The sequence below is a fragment of the Eptesicus fuscus genome, chromosome 2 (genome assembly GCF_027574615.1).
Source record: "Eptesicus fuscus isolate TK198812 chromosome 2, DD_ASM_mEF_20220401, whole genome shotgun sequence".
NCBI classification, from domain to species: domain Eukaryota; kingdom Metazoa; phylum Chordata; class Mammalia; order Chiroptera; family Vespertilionidae; genus Eptesicus; species Eptesicus fuscus.
Window position 1 is genome coordinate 8,729,099 of NC_072474.1, and position 6,548 is coordinate 8,735,646.

Genomic DNA, 6,548 nt, shown 5'->3' on the forward strand with positions numbered 1-6,548 from the left:
CAGAAGCTGAATCAAACAACACCCACCGGAATTGGCGAATTAAAAACAGCTGGTGAGGCAATCCATGGACAGAAAGGTCAGAGGTTGCCTGGAGAGAGCATTGTTTTACTCTGTCTCAATTTTTCCTTTATGCCACCACTCTCTTCCTCACTTTTCCCCTTTTTCATCCTGTTTCTCTTACCCTGTTCCTGCTTTAGTCTTTCTCTATCCTTTCTTTTGACTCCTTGTTAAAAATTGATCTTACTCATATATCTAATTTCCTCTCCCCTGCTCCAAATCCATACACATTTATCTCCTCTCTTTCTTCACAACCCAATTTTTTTTCTTTTCTTCCCTTTTTATTTTCCATTTTCTTTCTTTCTGTCTTGTTGTTGTTATTTGTTTGATTGTTTGTTAGTTTGTTTATTTTCTGGTTGTTTTTTTTTTTTTTTTGCTTCTGTTTTTCTTCTCATTTTTTCTCTTCTTCTACTGAGAAGGCTAACCCCTATTTTTGTAAAAACTACTGTTTAAAATTCTCTGCTATTAGATGATCCCTTATTCTGTGAGTCAACTCTGTTATTTTTAGATGACCCTTTACTCTGTAAATTAACTTTGCTTTCTAGCTACTTGAATAATAGGGAAGATAAACTTGGCTATCTGACCTTGTAGGCTAGTCATCTGACATAAGGTCTGGAAAAACCCTTATTTGGGAGACAAAGGGGGTGGAAAAATATCAATAGAGAAAGCTTTCTCCATGTTTTTGCTCAGAAATTTGGGAGACATCTACCTCTGGGCCCGCTGGCAAATAAGCGGTATAACTCCATATCTCTGGGCATTGCTTGGTTTTTCTCTGGTCTTCTGTAAGCATCATTTCTTCCATAACACTTCTAATAGCTTAGTTAGTTTCAATCACCAAATCAGGACTACCTACTCTCTATTCTCCTTTTCCAAAAATAGATGAATACATACATAGATAGATTAAAGAAAGGGAAGAGAATTTTATATATAAATTTTCATTTATATCTTTTTATATATTTCTTTCTTTTTTTATATTTTTCTTTTTACTTTTCTTCTTATACACTCATTCTCTTTCTACCTCCTCTACACTGAATCATGGCCATTTTCCCATTCATTCAATTTCTTGACCTTACCTTCTAGAAATAAGCTCTGCCTCTTCAGATTCATCTGGGTATTTGTTGTTTGGGTGTTTGTTGTTTGCATTTTTTGGATTAGTTGTTGTTTGTTGTTTGAATTTTTCTCTGAGTGTTTGTTGTTTGTATTTTTTGGATTAGATGTTGGTTTTTTGGAGTTTGGTCCCCATATACATATATTTTTCCCCCTTCTTTTTTCTTCTCTCTTTTTTCTCTCTTACATTTTTTCCTTTTCTCAATATCATTTTTGCACTCTTTTCTCTACCATAATTCTCTTTTCTCTGGTGGTTACCTTTATTTGGGGTCCTTGGTATCCTGAATACATTTGTGTTTGGTGCCCTGTGCATTGTGTCTTATTGTATTATATTTTGTGACTTTAAGTCAATGCAGGAGAGAGAGCTACATAACCAGACACCCTGAGAGGAGTGAACATGGGGAGACAAAGAAACAGCCCTCCATATGAAAGAAAAGGAGGAATCGCTGGAAAAGGAAGTAAATGAAATGGAGGCCAGCAAGCAATTTGTCAGAGAAAAAATTCAGAGCAATGGTCATAAGGACACTGAAAAGGATGGAAGACAAATTCAACAATATGTTTAAGAGACCAGAGACAAAATGGCGGTGGAACAGAGAGACATGTCCCAAGCCTTGTCCCAGAGCAGATAGAAAGAACAGCTGAAACGAATAACATCCAACCCAAATTGGCGAAGGACACTCAGCAGGTGAGACAGTTTGCAGTCGGGAAGGGCATAGGATCCCTGGAAAAAGGTAAAATCAAGGAGCTGGGCAGGCGAGTCTACCAGACCCCTGAGGGAACCCACACAGCACCAAGCCGCGTCCCTGGGGACAGGCAAGCATCTGACTGTGGAAAGAAGGGCCACAGGACTGCTGGACCGCAGGGGATTCTAGAACTGAGTCCACAGTCACAAAAGGCTGAACCTAATAAAACAGTAATATGCAAATTGACCGCACCTTCGCTATGCCCAAGCCATGCCCATCAGCCATGTCACGCCCACCCTCCAATCAGAGCAAGTATGCAAATAAACCCGACCAAGATGGCAGTTAATTTGCATACATAGGCACCCTGAGCTGACCCCCTGTGACGGATTGCAGGGAGCTGGGGTCCGCTCTGGCACCAGATTGAAAGCCTCCGCTAGAGGCTTTTGTCCTGGAGCCGGAGCAGATACCCAGCTCCAAGCTTTCGATGGATGGTGGGCATGGCAGACACACAGTTCCTCGCTCTGATTGGATGGTGGGCATGGCGAGCGGACCCCTTGCTATCGAAAGCAGGGAGCTGGGTGTCCACTCTGGCTCCAGGCCAAAAGCCTCCACCAGGGGCTTTTGGCCTGGTGCACGAGCGGGCCCCCTGCCATCGATTGCAGGGAGCTGGGGGTTTCTTCGGCCTGGTACACCAGCGGACCCCCTGCGATTGATCACCTGGGCAGGGAGCTGGGGGTCTGCTTTCAGCCTGGGCAGGAGTGGCCCCCCTGCGATTGGTTGTAGGGAGCTGGGGGTCTGCTCCTGCCCAAGAGGCTTTAGGTCTGGGCAAGCCTGGGCAGGGGCTGAGCCAGTGATCAGAGGGAGCTGGAGAGGCCTGCCCAGGCCTAAAGCTTAGGCCACAGCTTTAGTGTGAACTATAGAGGAAACACCTTTTCTGACTGCACATTGGCTAAGCTTCCTGTATGCCACTGGTAATATTCTTAGTAACTTGGGTAATAAGAATCCAAAAAGGTGATCTAGGGTTTTTCCACCACACTTCTAGAGAAAAAAATGAAGGTCCGCTGCTGGAAGGCTAAGAAATGTCATATCCTGCCCTAGCCGGTTTGACTCAGTGGATAATGCCTCATCCTGCAGACAGCAGGGTCTGGATTTGATTCTGATCAAAGGCACGTACCTAGGTTTCAGGCTCCTCCCTTGCCAGGGCCCAGATCAGGTATCATGCAGGAGGCAACCAATCAAAGTGTTTCTCTTTATCTTTCCTTTTCTCTTCCACATTCTCTAAAAGTCAATGGAAACATACCCTCAGGTGAGGCAGGAAGAATTTGGCAGTGAGGGAGAGAGTGTGAGTGAGGGAGGGAGCAAAAGAGGACTGTGTGGTCATGTGGAATGTGTGTGTGTGTATGTGAGTAAGGCACAGTTAGATCCTGAAGTTCCTTCTGGGTAAACTAACTGGGCTCGCCTAACTAGGCAGCCTCTGCTACCATTGCAAACAGTACCAGGAAAATAAACAAATGGGACTACATCAAAATAAGAAGCTTCTGTACAGCAAAAGAAACCATCAACAAAACAACAAGAAAGTCCACTGTATGGGAGAACATATTTGCAAATGGCATCACTGATAAAGGTTTAATCTCCAACATCTACAGGGAACTCATACAACTTAACAAAAGGAAGATAAACAACCCAATCAAAAAATGGGCAACGAACCTAAATAGATACTTTTTGAAAGAAGACAGAAGGAAGGCCAAGAGGCATATGAAAGCATGCTCAAAGTCACTAATCATCTGAGAGATGCAAATCAAAACGACAATGAGGTACCATCTCACACTTGTCAAAATGGCTATCATCAACAAATCAACAAACGACAAGTGTTGGCGAGGATGTGGAGAAAAAAGAACCCTCGTGCACTGCTGGTGGGAATGCAGACTGGTGCAGCCACTGTGGAGAACAGTATGGAGTTTCCTCAAAAAGTTAAAAATGGAACTCCCATTTGACCCAATAATCCCACTTCTAGGACTACATCCCAAGAAACCAGAAACACCAATCAGAAAGGATATATGCACCCCTATGTTCATAGCAGCACAATTCACAATAGCTAAGATTTGGAAACAACCTAAGTGCCCATCAGCAGATGAGTGGGTTAAAAAAACTATGGTACATCTACACAATGGGATACTACGCTGTAGTAAAAAAGAAGGAACTTTTACCATTTGCAACAGCATGAATGGAACTGGAGAGCATTATGCTAAGCTAAATAAGCCAGTCAGAGATAGATAAATATAACATAATCTCACTCATATGTGGGATATAATGATCAACATAATTTGATGAACAAAAATAGATTCAGAGACAAATGGCAGAGGAGGTTGGGGGAGGGGTTAGAGAGCAACCAAATGTCTTGTATGCATGCATATTAGCATAATCAATGGACACAGACACTGGGGTGGTGGGGGCTTGCCCTCGTGGGTGGGAATGGCTGGGGTTGAGGGAGGAGTCAATCGTGGTAAAAGGAGATATATGTAAAACTTTAGACAATAAAGAAAATAAAAATTAAAAAATATCCTATATAATAAAAGCCCAGCAACCATAACAGCAGAACGACCAGAACGACCACTGGAACAATCACTATGGGGTGCACTGACCACCTCTCAGTCCCTTTCCCTGGCCAACAGAATCCGATCGCCTGATAGCAAACAGGGACTCGGGGATTGGTGGAGGGGATGCGGCGGCCCCAGGCCAAGGCCCCCACCTGCCGAGGGTCGCACCACACACACAGAGGGTAATGTGGTGGGGGTGGGGCCGGCAAGCGGATGGAACAGCCGTCCTCTCAGTCCCTCTCCTTGGCCCTCAGGCTCCCATCACCCGATGGCGAACAAGAAACCGAAGTGGGTGGCAGCGGGCAGAACAGCCGACCGGAAGGAAATTTTTTAATATTTTTAACAAAGTCATAAGAATAATAATTATCTTAAATTTAGTTAGTCCCATAATCAATCCTTGCTTATTCTGATTATTTTCCAGTATTTTATGAATCTAATTATTGCTTAGAGTTTTATAAATATTTATCTATTTTAAAAGTATGATCTAAAAATTTATTTTCAGAAATTTATATTTTAAAATAAGTCAGAGTCCTTTCCATTGGTCTTTCTGAAGATGCAACATTTTTGCAAATACATCACAGTAAAACAATGATGTTTCTAAATGACACACAAAAAAAACTTAAAATGGCATGGGTATAGATCTGATTATAATGTAATTGACAAAGGAATTTGCTTTTTTGTAACAACATTTTAAGCTAACACTCAGAATTACAAGTGAAAGTATATTAGACTAAGAAATCAGTTAGTTTGTTCCCCGCTGTCAATTGTACCTACAAGGAGATTACAATTGGTTTTGGAAAATCCAAGGGAGCTTCATGGCCTTTTCATTTGTCATTAAAATTATCACTCCACTTTACTGTCTATACATGTGCCTTCCTTTTCCTTTTGTATTTCTTTTTTCCATTTCCATGTCCCTTCTTAAGTATTCCTCCTCCAATGTCCTTTCTTCCTGCCCCTTTCTTTTATCCTTTCTCACCTTTTTCACTTCCTTAACTCTTTCTCTTCTTGCTTTTCCCCTCCACACAATCCTTCGTCAATGTGCACAGATTCTCTGCCATATGCACGAACCCTCTGTGACTTACACAGTCATTCTGTGACTTTCCTAGACCTTTTTCAGTTTGTTTCTTCTTACCTCATTCAGTAATAATCAACTTTAGAACAACCTACTTTCAATTCTATATTACCAAAACCATACACTTTTTTCCAACTTAATTAGAATTCTCAATTCTTAGAAACCCTAATTTTTGTAAAAACTAATAGTAACAGCATTGTTCAGATTGGCAAATTTATGAATACATTTCATAACTTTCAAAAACAGGCTATTTCATTGGCAGATATGCCCACACATTGTAAGAGGCATAACAGAGGTAACAGGAATCACTCCTTTAGTGTGCTTAAACGTGAGTTGTTTAATTATCTGGTTTCTTAGCTACTTCTAGAAGGCTGGAGGAGAGGCAGAGAGAGCTGTGGGGCCCTGCTGCTTGAATTTAAGGTGCCACCTGTTTCCTTTACATTGAGGTGGGGCAGTGGTCTGGCTGCTTCACAGCCTGCACAGGTTTGGGGTGGCATTAATTGCCCCATTGTTCCCGGGGCCGAAGCAACTCCAAGACCTTCCGGAGAAGGACGTAGAGTGTTTAGAAGACTTATTTCTTCACATTTCTTTTTGAGTTTTTCTGTGAGATCTTTTTACCCATTTTTGAACCATTAATTTAGATCTTTTGAGTAGAATTCTTATGATGTAACAACATGAAAGCTTTCATATAATAGATCCTATCCTATTTACTAGATCTTTGGCAAAACCGCTAGCTGTAGGATGGTATAATAATTTAGAGAACCACTTAGGGGCCATCATTCTTCAGGCCCCAGGACACACATTGGCCAGGCTGTGTTACAATAAAAGATCATCTTTTTCTTGGTCATTGGCTCATAACCATAGTTGGACCAATCAGCCAAAATGCAACCCAGGGGGCTACCACTGGGTATTGATGTTGAGACCCCCACCCCCCATGCTATGTAAGCCAAGGGTTACATACAAAATAACAATTAGACAAACAGGAAGGAGCAAGCAACTATATAGCAGTATGGTTCATATGCAAATTTCTCT